The sequence below is a fragment of the Protopterus annectens genome, chromosome 1.part0 (genome assembly GCF_019279795.1).
Source record: "Protopterus annectens isolate FY-2018-M chromosome 1.part0, PAN1.0, whole genome shotgun sequence".
Classification (NCBI taxonomy): domain Eukaryota; kingdom Metazoa; phylum Chordata; order Ceratodontiformes; family Protopteridae; genus Protopterus; species Protopterus annectens.
The window spans coordinates 759,302,357-759,316,500 of NC_056725.1; positions in this window are offsets into that span (position 1 = coordinate 759,302,357).

Genomic DNA, 14,144 nt, shown 5'->3' on the forward strand with positions numbered 1-14,144 from the left:
TGAAGGTTGAGTGCTAAGTTGAAAGTTTGTCTAGTTCCAAGGGAAAAATGGAAGAGGAGACTTTGTGGAGCCGAGAATAGTTATACCCTAGCTAACCAGCGCTGCCCGGCACGCAAAACCGGGCAAATGCGGTTTTTATAGCAGGGAAATGAAAGAGATAGAAATTAGCCCAAAATGACCAATAAACTACTACTTTCTGGGCTGAAACCACTCCTCTAGGGACAGATAGGCTGCTCAAAGCTCCCCTCTCTCACAGGTGAACAGAGAAACTTCCTTTTATCCAAGTAAGGTATGGGCAAACACAGAGATTTGTAACACAGCCCTGAATTCAGCACTAACCTGAAAACTGGACTATACTAGCTTAGAAAGGTGGGAAACACACACACACACACACACACACACACACACACACACACACACACACACACACACACACACACACACATATATATATATATTTTTTTTTTTTCAGAAAATAAAGCAGATACAATAAAAAAAACACTTTAAATGCTTAGAACTAATAGGGCAATAGTGTACAGTAATATGAAATAACTGTTAAGGCATATATAAAGATACATTTATAATAAATGTTTAAATCATCTTAGTTGTAGTAGCTAATGTTAAAGTTACACTCACCAAGCAGTCCTGCAGGATAGCATTCATACAAGCATATATTGTCTTTTTTTTCAATAATAATTTTTATTGTTTTCTTATATTCCATACAAAATTAAAACAATACAGAAAATTAAGAAAAAACTACCAACTAATGTAACTAACACTAACTCCATAACATACATACAATATTTACATAAATGCTTCCAAGTAACACATTGAATTAGTATAAAAGTGGTTAAGATCAATTCGAGTAATAAAAAGTTGCTGTTACAGAGTCTCTTAAAAGTGTAGAAATTCTTGCTAAATTTAAATATAAGATGTTATGCTAATACAATATTAAATACTTGTTCCCATATTTTTGGATTGTTAATATTTTATTATGTTGGTTCAAAAGTAGTTTGTGAGCTACTATATGCCTTATTGCTAATACTCTAAAATTATTCCATGATGTTTTGGATGGGTCCAACCAATTAGTAGCTATGTATAGCTTCATTAATAAGAAATGTCCTCAGAGGAGTGGTTTAAAGCAGTAACTTGTAGTTTATTGGCCATTTTGGGTCATTTCCTGTCTTTTTCAGCCCCCTGCTATAAAGCACGCTTTGGCGGGCTTTTCTGGCTATAGAGAACTCAGCACAGCTCCTCGTGGTGTCCAGCAGAGTTCCTAGAGCAGCAGAGACCAGAAAAGACAAACTTTCCAGATTCTAAGTATTTTTTTCTGCATTTTCGACTTTTTAAGCCTTTCGACTACTATTTCTGCCTGTTTTATTCTGTTATTACCTGTTTTTACTGTTTTAATAGCTTGAATTGTTTGTCGCACTTGCTTGTAGTTTTGCTTAAAAGTTAAACAACAGGCTAATACACTCAAGTGTACTAGCTTTTGATAGCAATTAGTCGAAAAACACAGCATTTATTGTATTTTCTGCCTATCTGAAAAAAAAATTGAAAAAAAACAAAAAAAAAATACTCTTGTTTTCCATACTTTACTAATAGTTTGTTCCAGTGATCAGATTTTGCTGATCCCTGGGCTTTGTCTTGGTTCCTGTGTTTCTCCATTTTCCTTGTTTGGTCAAGGGGAAGTTTCTTTACTCACCAGTGAGGGTGGGGAGTACTGAGCTGCCTGTTTGTCCTCAGAGGAGTGGTTTAAAGTAGTAACTTGTAGTTTATTGGCCATTTTGGGTCATTTCCTGTCTTTTCCAGCCCCCTGCTATAAAGCACGCTTTGGCGGGCTTTAGCGAGATTTAGCGCGGAGTTGCTACAGGAGCACACAAGAGCAGTGGCGGTTAATCAAGGTTAAACTATTCGGGCTGCCTAAATTCCACTCTTCAAATTTTCCCTTAAAACAGCCTTCCTTGAACTGTACTGCTGATCAAACCAGTGTATTCTATATCTAGAAAGTTCAGCTCTACTTGATTCTTAAGTAGACTATTCTTTATCTGTAAAGACTAGCACTTGCTCCTAAAGTATTTTTTTACTTTGATATAGCACTTTTATTATACATAGTACCCCACTTGCCAAAATCCCTTTTCGATCACCCACATCCCCCGGAGTCTTTTCAAAGTCCTTGTCTATTCCTTCTAGCATGTCAAGGGATCAGTTGCTAGTGTCCTCTCCTGCTCAGCTGGTGAATCTGGGAATATTGAGGCAATGTTACAATTGCCTCATGTACACGGACAACCCTCTCCTTCTTCAACAAAACACAAATACATGTGAGAGATGCAACTATATAGCCAAACTGGAGGCTGAGCTCTCTCAACATAGGACTGGCAAGACCAGACAGGAGGAGAAGGTAACCTCACACACCACAAACCCAGTCTCACATAGTACTATCAGTACTTCAAATCATACACATAAATACACAAAGACATACTCGGAGGCTCTGATCAAAAATCTACCAAAACAGCAGAGGCCACCAAAGCAGACACCCAAACATCTGCTACCTCAGGACACAACACATTCAACACATAGACCACATAGTCAGTGTGCCAAACAGTCACAGCCCTTAAGGCCAAACACAATGCCAGACACACTCGTCATTGGTGACTCCATAGTCAGACACACTGACGTCCCGCTCACCAGATTGAGTAAGGAGAAGGTCACAGTAAGCTGCCTGTCGGGCGCTAGAATCCACCACATAACGCAAGCACTCAGGTCTCTCAACAGCAGGTACAAGTACGACTCTGTCATTGTCCACGCTGGTTTGAACGACATGAGACGTACCTCCTTGGACTACATGAAAAGAGACATAGAGGAGCTCTCTGATTATGTAGCCCAGGCAGGTATGACCCTGACCTTGAGCAGTATCCTACCTTCACCTAGAATGATGCCACAATACAGTGATAAGATGATCAGCTTTAATAATTGGCTTAAATTTTGGTGTCATTCAAAGGGGATCCAATGTCTGTCTGCCTGGGATGACATGCTGGACAAGCCACGCTGCTTCGCAAGGGACGGCTTGCACCTGTCACCCCTGGGCTTCCGGATATTGGCAAAGGCTTTTGCCACCCCCATAGTGCCTTTTTTAGGCAAAGCTCAAATTCTAAACCTACCACCCTAGAACACAAAAAAGGAAAAAACTAAGGGTAATGCTGCTCAATGCCAGAAGTCTCAATCTCAAGATGCACGCACTCGAGACCCTTCTCAGTATGGAGAACATCGATGTTTGTGCTGTGACAGAAACCTGGTTCAAGGCTCCTGAGAGCACCCCAGCACTATCAGGTTTCACCTCATATCATGCGTTCCGGCCCCAAAACCCGGACAACACCAAGAAAGGAGGGGGGTGTCCATATTCATAAAGGACACACACCTCAAGGTTGGTGGCAACGCACGATGCATCGGAGACCATCCAGGTGCAATTAACCATAGGCAAGACTGCTCTGCAATTTGTAGCATGTTACAGGCCACCCTCTCAAACTCAGGAACCTCACATGGCCTTCCTGAAAACACTGGAGGGGATAAATGTATCTCCAAATACCATCATACTAGGTGATTTCAACTACCCTAATATAGACTGGGAACACTATTCAAGCCCAAACACTCTAGCCCAAAGGTTCCTGGAGTTCATAAACTCAAATGCCATGGAACAACTAGTCACCATCCCCACAAGAGGAGAAAACATACTTGATCTCATCATCACGAACATGGGATCACAATGTTCAACACCAGAAGTATACCCCTCACTGGTGAGATCAGATCATAAACTAATCTCGCTGCAGGTCCTCATCCCGCCCCCACCTGAAATAAAAAAGACCACAGTGAAAAACTTCTCAAAAGCCGACTTCACACTTCTAAAAACTAGTGTGGTCTCCTTTAAGGCCCCTGAGCCAGTGGTAAACATTACTCAAACCGCTGAATCACTTACAAATGCCTTCTACCAGCACCTACAGGACTGCATGGATCAGGCAATCCCAAACAAAACTAAGACTCTTTGTACCAAAGGCAAGCGTCCAGTATGGTGGACCCCAGCCATAAACAAGCTCTACAACAAAAGGAGGAAGCTACTACAAGATAGAGCAAAATCCTTGAAAGGTAAGACACCTTTGATCATTATAAGTAAAAAAACTAAGAGCTCTCATAAAATCATCCAAGGCAAATTTTAAGAGAAAAATCGCCAAGGACTCAAAAGACAATCATAAGGCCTTCTTTAGCTATGTTAGAAACCTAGGAGGAAACTCCCAGATATGCTCGGAATTAGTTCAAAATGATGTGAAGATTACTGAACCTACACACATTGCCAACATACTGGCTGACAGGTTCAGTGCAAACTTCTCCCCCAAAAGGAGAGATATCTATACCAGAGGATTGTAGCCCCCAAACATCTCCAACGCCCAGGTGAGAACTGCTCTCTCCAAGGCAAAAAACACAGCATCCATGGGACCGGATGGTGTCCCCGGCTGTGTGCTCCACTTAACTCAATGAGGAATTAAACCCGCAGTTAGGACAGCTGTTTAATCTTAGCCTCACCTCAGGATACGTACCCAAGGAGTGGCACACGGCGACTGTGGTCCCACTTCATAAGGGCGGTGCCTCCACTGACCCTGGAAATTACCGTCCCATTAGCTTGACAAGCCTTATCTGCAAAGCCATGGAAAGGATCATAATGGAACTCATAAATAAAGACATAGGGAACCTGCAGACCTTGGATCCATCCCAGTTTGGCTTTGTCAAAGGCAGATCATGCCTCTTAAACTTGGTTGACTTTTTCAAAACAGTCACCAAGGCCATTGATGAGGGCAAGGCAGTCCATACAGCCTACCTAGACCTGGCAAAGGCCTTCGACACAATACCCCACTCAGGTATCATCGAAAAACTCATCGGCTTAAATGTAAACCCATACATCACAAGATGGGTTGCAAACTGGCTAAGTGACAGAACCCACAGGGTCAGAGTTGCTGGCGCCATGTCAGACTCAAAGCCTGTCACAAGTGGTGTCCCACAGGGCTCAGTCCTGGGACCACTCTTGTTCGGCATCTACTTTTCTGAAGTACAAGCAAACACAGGAGGGTTATGGCTGACAAAGTTTGCAGATGACTGCAAGCTGGGCGCCATAGTCAAAAACACATCTGACACAGATATCCTTCAGAAGGGCCTCACAGAAATGGATAACTGGTGCCAGAGCCATGGCCTAAAGTTAAACGCCAAGAAATGTATAGTCATACCCTTCGGGAAAAACAAGGTTACCCCTAGCTACCATATAGGTGGCAATCCACTGAGCACAGAAGAAGTCATCAGGGATCTGGGGACCCAGGTTGACAGTAACCTTTCGTTTGACACTCATGTTGCCAAAGTAGTTAGGAAAACCTTCTACATTGCCCACCTGATCATGAAGGAATTCACATCTAGATCTAGGGAGGTCATCGTCCCCCTGTACTCATCACTCATTAGACCTATGATTGAGTACAATGCCCCATTCAGAATGTATCTGACCCGACACCTGCAGCAGCTGGAAAGGCCCCAAAAGTTCCTCACCAAAAGGATAAAGGGTCTCAAAATATGTCTTATGCTGCCAGACTGAAAGAACTCCAGCTCTATTCAGTCGCATACCGCTTGCTCAGAGGTGACCTGTGCCTGACATATAAGGCCATGTCAAACCCAGATTTGATGAATATGCTTCACCTCAAAAAATCTAGATCCCTCAGAACCACAAGGGCGGGAGACTTAAACCTTGACATGGTTATTAATAGAACGTGCTGGAGGGACAGATTCATCACCCAGAGACTCCCTATGCTGTGGAACAAAATCCCGGTACATGTGAGGCAGAGCACCTCACTGGCCTTGTTCAAGAGGAATCTCGACCAATGGATGGGAGATCGCAGATATACCCCAGGGTTACTTCAGTGTCACTGCTTGACAGAGGCACAGCAAAATAACAGGCATAGTTTTCTTCAAACTAAAGGGGTGGCGAAAGCCACATAACTATGGGCTAGGCTTATAAATGCCCTTGGGCAGATAGCCTAGCATGAACCTATGAACCTATGAACCTAAAATATTGATTAATACAATACATTTTGATTTAGAAAGTTCTTTTGGGGGAATATGTAAAATCATGAATTCCCATGACAAAGTTGAACTTTGGTAACCCATCTTCTGAAGTTGTATATTAAGTGAGTTCCAAAGTATGTATATGCATTTGCACCTCCAGAACATATGAAGAAGATCAGTAGATTGATCCTTACAGTATGGACAAACTGGTGAATTTTTGGAATTAAATTTATGCAGGCTAAGGCGTGTATAATACGCATTATTCCATATCAACCAAACATCAGTTTTTGAAGAGAAATAGATTTTATAGTCAAGTTGATTACTTTTATCATATGACTGTCTTCTATCTCTGGCATTTTCTCTTTCCAATATTTTGACACAAGAACTTTATCTTGGAATTTAAACTCCTTTATTAAATTATTTGCTGCTGTTATAAATTTAATATCTTGTTGGAGAGCTTGCCACAAATTTGAGCATTTAATTATATTCTCTTCTCTGGGTTTAAAATTTTTAAAGTAACTTATAGAAAGTTCCCTAATTTGTTTTACATTTTCTTATCTGATTAGCCGAGAGTTTAAGAAGTGTATAAATATCTATTAATTAAAGTTAAGTTGATTATTAAGGGGAATTCTTTAAGATCAATTAATTTATTATTTAGTCTCAGGTTAGGGTTTCTATGAAAGGGTTGATAAGCCATCATATATTGAGCAAGATCTAATGATTGAAATAAAGTTTGTAGGGACGTTACATATAGTTTAATGTGATCCATTAACCCATATAGTTTCAAAGTTTCTTTATCTATAAAGGGTATGGCTTTAGGATTAATATTCAAATGTAAAATATATTTATAATTCAGAACTACCCAGGTAGGAATCCATTTAGTGCTAGTTATATTATAATTAGCGATTCTTAGAAGCCTGTTTGAATTTACTATAAAATAGTAAGTTTCAAAATTTGGTAACTCCAATCCACCTCTATGTTTTGGAGTCATTAATTTTTCATATGAGATCCTTGTTTTCTTTGGCTCCCAAATAAATTTAGCTAATTCTTTGTGAATTTGTTTAAAAAATGTTTTTGAAATTACTACCTGAGCAGATCTGAAAATATATAATAATTGTGGTAATATATTCATTTTGATAACTGATACCTTTGATAATACTGGTAGTCGTAGATTCTTCCATCTCCCCAAATCAGATACTATTTAATCCCAAACTGTTTTAATATTGGTAACATAAAAATCCTTATCATCCGTAGCGAAGCCAATATCCAAGTATTTAATATTATCTTTACACATTATTTGTCCCACCAGAGGCAACAGTGAAAAGGGTTTAGGAGTTCTCAATGGGAAAATACTAGTTTTTTTTAGATTAATTTTATAGTTGGAAACTTCTGAAAAATTCTCTATCGCTTTTAGTAACTTTTTAGTGTCTGAGACTGGAGTTGTACAATATATATTCAGGTCGTCTGCGAACGCTGCCATTGATATTTTTGTTCCGTAAACTAGTGGGGCATTGTGGTATACATTCTGTTTAATGTATAGGAATAACGGTTCGATGTATATATTAAATAATAAAGGCGACAGAGGACAACCCTGACGTGTTCCATTTTTGATTGGTATTCTTTTAGAAAAATTTCTGTTTATATACAATGTGGTGTAAGGATTACTATACAGAATTTTTAACACTTCAACAAACTCATGAGATATATTAAAATATGGTAAAATTTCAAACAAAAAGTCTATATCAACCCTGTCAAAAGCTTTCTGTGCATCAACTATAAGCGCATACATGTTAAGGTTCTTCTGTTTAGCATAAGCTATTAAAGTATGTAATGTAAGTGTATTATCACTAGTTTGTCTATTTGCCATAAAACCAGCCTGTTCCCTAGATACGATATGATGCATAACTTTTTTTAATCTATTAGCTATAATAGAGGTTAAAATTTTCATATCTACATTTATTAATGAAATTGGTCTATAATTGTCAGGGTTTTGAGAATCAGAATTAGGTTTAGGTATAAAAATAGTTTTTGAAGCACTGAGATGGGGATCATTAATTTTGTTCTTCATTATATAATTAAATACATGTGAGAGTATTTTGCCAAAGATATTGTCAAATTTCTTATAGAATTCCACTGTCATACCATCAGGACCTGGTGACTTATGCGATTTCATATATTGAATTGTATATATCGCTTCTTCTTCAGATATCGGTTTAACCAAATCTCTTTGAATACTGTTCTCTATTCTCAGAAATTTAATTTATTTATTTATTTTACATTTGTTGACCGGGCTAGTCTAGCTGGATACATTTCCATTTTCAGTAGAGGCTCGGGGAGAAAAGCTCCACATAAAATTGAACACAAAATGTTACAATAGACAAGCAAATGGACAAAATCATCATAGATGAATAGACAAATAAAAAATATAGTAGCAATAACAGATATATACAAAGAGAGGATCATATTTATAAAAATAACATTAAGTAGTTGAAATAACATCAAGAACAAGGCACAAAACAGAGAGCAAAATTGATTAATAATGTTATAAAGAACTAATCTTAGTAACAGAAGGAGAAAGAGAAGCAATAAAATAGGAGAGGAGGAAGCGAAGCAATATAAGAAAAGAGAAGGGAAAGTAGTGACAGATTAGCTTAGAGGTAAGATGAAACAGAATACTCTAAAAGGAGGTAGACTGAAGCAGAATACAGTAAGAGAGAGGAAAGTAAAGCAGTAGGAAAGTGCAGAGTAGTAGGAAAGCGCAGAGGAGGTGAAGGATTAGTCAGGTTTTGAGCAGGAACAGAGCCAGTGGCTTTGGAAGTAATCTTTGATTTTGTGTTTAAAGAGAGGCAGAGATGTAGTAAGTGTTATGTCGCTAGGAAGCAGATTCCAGTTCCTTCCTACAGTATTATTAAAGAGAGAGTCACCAGCGGAATTATAAGTCTTTGTTATGGTAGCCATAAGTTTACTGGATGAGCGAAGGAGTTTAGGTTGTTATAAGGGATTAAAAGTTTAGAAAGAATTGGGGTTTTGTTTGGTTGGTATAAGATTTTATGGGCAATAGTGAGTTGAGGGATTAACAGAAGGTTTTGTAGTTCAAGCCAGCCTAGAAGTTTCAGGTTAATACAGTGATGAGTTCTAAAGGGGTTACTAGTGGCAAAGCGGGCAATGTTGTTGTAGCAAGTAGCCAGTTTGTTAAGGTTGATTTCTTAAGGTTAGTATAAATTGGTGAGGCATAAAGAAGAGTAGACAAAAAGACGAGAGTGGGCAATCTTGGCTCTGGATGATGATGTTAGGAAAGGTTTAATTCTATATAGGCTTCCTATTTTTCTATTGACTGTTTTAATGGTGTTGTTGATATGCTGGTCAAAGGAGAGGTTGTTATCAATTGTTATTCCTAGTAATTTTGTAGTTGGATCAGGAGCAATGAGAGTGGCATTATTTGAGGAGATGGTGAAGTTCAAGGGGTGGACCTAGTGCTAGGAGAGAAAGGAGAAGTTTAGTTTTTGGCATTGAGGAGGAGGTTGCGTCTGGTGAACCAAGTTTCTACAGTGTTGAAGACATTTTGAGTAATAGAAGAAAGTTCATTAGGAGATGAAGCAGAGCAGATAAGGGTGGAGTCATCTGCATATTGAATGCAGGTAGATTGAGGAATTGCTAAGTGAAGATCATTGATGAACAGGGAGAAGAGAAGAGGTCCTAGAATGGAGCCCTGAGGTACACCGATGGAAACGGGTATAAGTGAGGAAATTTGGTTTTCCCAACGAACTGCTTGCTGTCTATTGCCAAGGTAGGATGTAAACCAGTTAATGGCAAGATTATCAAAGGAGAGGGATGTAAGAGTGTTAATTAAAATGGAGTGGTTGACCATATCGAAAGCTTTAGAGAGGTCAATGAAGAGAGCAGAAGAGAGAAGGTTGTCGCTATGTTCCTGTTGATAGTATCTACAAATGATAGGAGAGCAGTGGTAGTACTGTGATGTGGTCTGAAACCATGTTGACAGTTTGCTATTATGTTGTTTTGAGAGAGATGCTGTAAAAGTTGTTGGTGAATACATTTTTCCATTATTTTTGCTAAGGGAGAAAGGAGGGCAATTGGTCTATAGTTTGAGTACTCAATGGAGTTTCCACCTTTATGTAAAGGGATAATATGGGATATTTTCCAGATGTCTGGGATGGTTCCCTCTTGGATTGTCCTGTTTATAAGTATAGATACTGGATATGCAATTTCTTTGGCAGCTTTTGGAGAAAAAGTGAGGGAGCTTGTCAGCAGAAGGGGTACATGGCTTCAGTTTGTGGATAAGTCTAGAGATGAAAGATGTAGGAACAGGTTGTATTTTAAAGTTATTTGAAGGGTGTGTTTGGTTTATAGGTGGGCTGGAGTTATTAGTGCTAAGTTGTTTAGCTAGTGATAGAATTGTGTCTGTAAAAAAAGAGTTGAAAGCATTTGCAGTAAGGTGGGGAGTATCTGGGTTGGCATTGAGAGGGGTGGGAGTTTTGGATGTTCCTGGGGAGAGGAGTCTATTTATAGATGACCAAAACTGTTTGGGGTTGTTATGGTGAGTTTGTTGAAGTTTGCAGTAGTAGGTTTTTTTGTCAGTAATTATTGCTTTTTTTGTCGAGTTCCTAAGTTGGCGGAAATGAAGAAGGTCAAGGGAATTTCTATGGTTTCTCCATTTAGCCCAGACTTTATTTCTGGAGAGAATTAGCTTTTTAGTTTCTTTAGAGAGCCATGGGGCAATATTGGGTTTCATTCTGATGGTGCGTTCAGGAGCATGTTTGTTGAGAATGGATAAAAAGTGGTGTTAAAGTATGATACTGCATTTTCAAGGGAAGAGATTTCAGGGGCTCCAGTTGCATTTGCTGAGTTCATTTTGAAATAGGTCTATGTTAAAATTTTTAGTAGAGCGTATTTTTTGAATGTTAGGGGGGTTTGGGAAATCAGTTCTTTCTCTAGTAATAAAGGTTAAAGCATGATCACTTATATCATCAGGCAGGGTTCCTGCTTTGTAGGCATGTTTGATTTTGTTTATGAGTATCCAGTCTAAAATACTCTCTTTATTGTTAGGCTTGTTGATTCTAGTGGTTGAAGTGATTGTCTGGGTGAAACCATATAGGTTCATATGAGAGGAAGGATTATCTGCATTGATAGTGTTCCAGTCAATATTGATGTCACCTAGAATTATAGTTTCTTGGGTAAGTAGCAGATACCCAGCTGAGAAAGGGTTCTAGTATGGGTATATTGTTTCCTGGTGGTAAGTAGATGCAGATAATGTAAAGGGATTTTTTGGTGTTTATTTGGAGTTTTGTTATGATGGCTTCTACTTTGCAATCTGGGGTAGGATAGGCAGGAAGAGTAGAGATATTAAGCTGATTCTTAAAAAGAATAGCTACTCCACCACCTTTACGTTTTGGTCGGTCAAGTCTTATTATGCTATATCCTTGGGGTGTGATCTCAGTGTCTTTTGTTTCTGGTTTGAGCCAAGTCTCTGAGAGGCACAGAATGTCAAATAATATTTTGTAAAAATTCCTTGCTAGTTCTATAGGGGGATAAATCACTGTGCTCACCATATATACTAGTATATATCTGCTCAAAAACATTTATGATATCTTTGGTTTTGAAATAAGTTGTATTTCTAAAATGTATTTCCGAAATTTGTACTGCTGTTCTCGACTGATTAATTATCCTAGCTAATGCCCTTGACAGTGTTTGCACATGATTGGCATACCTCACTAACATCCTGTGTTCCTGAAATGTCAAGTTGCTATTTTGTATTAAGAAGAGATCTTTTTGACATTTAAGTAATTCCACCTCTGTTTGAGTATTAAAATTTTGAATCAATTCTTGATCAAGTGTCTTAATTTTAGCTTCCAATTTTTGAATATCTCTATTTTGTATTTTTTTATAGTATGAAGCTTTTTGCAAAAAGATACTTCTTATTTGTGCTTTAACTGTCACCCAATCAATGTCAGGTACACCTTGTTGTTTCTTTAATCTATCTAATAACTCTTTAAGATGACCTATAATTTCATGCAGTATTTCCTCCTTATTCAACAAATTTGGGTTAAGAGACCAGTTAAAACCTCTTTGCCGCTGGGCCTCCATTGGATCTTTAGCAAAACTTAATGAAATTTTTGAATGATCTGACAAGTAATGTGCATGTGTAACAACTAAGGGTCCCAGGTTAACCATTATTCTTGGAATCAAAAAGAAATCTATTCTGGACCACATTTTATGACACGTGGAATAAAAGGTATAATTATTTATACTATTACCAGTATTTAAATACTAAGTAAGATCATATAGTTGAAAGTCTTCCTTAACATCACTTAATACTGATACCACTTGTTTATTAAATGCTCTTTGTGGACAAGATCTATCCAACTTCGGATTCTGATAAGAATTCCGGTCTCCTCCAATAATTATATAATATTTATCATATTGCGTCAAAATTGGATATAACAATGTTATGTCATTACAGGGTGCATAAACATTTAACAATAAAATAGGTTTATCAAACTGGGTAGCTAAAAGAACCACATAACACCATCTTCCATCTTTATCTGCCTTAGAGTCTAAAATCTTTCCCTTATAATTATTTTTAATAATTACAGCTATCCCAGCACTGTTAGTTTTACCTTCTGAGGCTATTACTTCTCTAATCCATTTTCTTTTTGGATATCAACCCATTGATCATTAGTTAAATGTGTTTCTTGAAGTAATATAAACATCGCCTTAGTCTGCAAGAATAAGTGTAAAATTAACTTCCTCTTCTTTAAGCTCTGGAGTCCTTTAACGTTCCATGAGTCCACCTCCCACATTCAAATAGTTGTTATAAAGAAAAAGTTTAAAAGGGAAAACAAAAAGGAAAGGTAAAATAGCTTGAAAAACATACATAATTTGGAAGCATTCTTGACATCCCGTCCTATACCAGTGCCTATCCACTCTAACCCCGGACTAGGACATACATAGGTCTTGCATAACATAGAAGACTGAAAGGGTCAAAAAAACACAAAAACAAAAAATCTTAATTTATAAAACCTTAAACACATCCTATAGTAAAGACCTATATTAACTAACCTAACTATTACAAAGTCTATTCTAGACATTCCCTAACAAACACTACTGTTGTCTACATCTTAGATTAGTTCTTATTGAAAAAAGAAATCATATTAAAGATATAAATTACTGTAACAAAACTTTAGTAATTGTGATTAGCACGCCGTATATACATACTAACCTCACCTATATACTCATAAAATAACATTTGAAAAAATACAAGTTTAACAAATGGACAAGTTTTCCTTCTATTGTAGAAAAAAGCTAAGTTATAACCATATATAAAAACACACATACCTTAAATAAACATTTTCCTTATTTATACATTATAAACTATTGCTATTTTCTACTCATATAAACTAATATGTAAATAATGTAATATATAGCTATCATCCCTGAGCAAAAGTATAAAGGTTAAATTAAATATTATAAATTTGCAAAATGTACTAAAACCTCTATATTTAACAGTACTGCATACAACCTTTTAATCTACTATATATGACAGGGTTTATATTAGTAACTAACTAACCAGTGTTTAAAAATTTTCCTATGTGCTTAAATTAACAAAACAGTACATTACTTGATGTTACAATGTTCTTACAAGGTTAAAATCAGTCCTGTCGGGTTTCTAAGCCTAGAAACCATGCAGAATACTCGTGATGGGGACCACTATTACAGACGGACTTCCGGAAGTGCCACATCGAAATATGTCCCCTCGACAGTCCTAAAGGCATTTCCTGTCTTCTCGTCAATGCAGACAGCTCGTGGAAGCCATAAAACTTCGGAAAACTATCGCAGGTAGCCGAAAACAGCAAAAAACAGCAATCCTATTAATCCAGAAGAGGCCTAAAGCATTTCAAAAGAAGACAAAGGATTACCCAGACCTCGAGCCACAGTAATCAGCAAATCTGACCTCAGGCAGTCTGATAGTCCCAATGGAAATACAGTTCAAGTCTCAGAAGCAGGTACACTTTTAAAAACCTTCAGAAAATCAT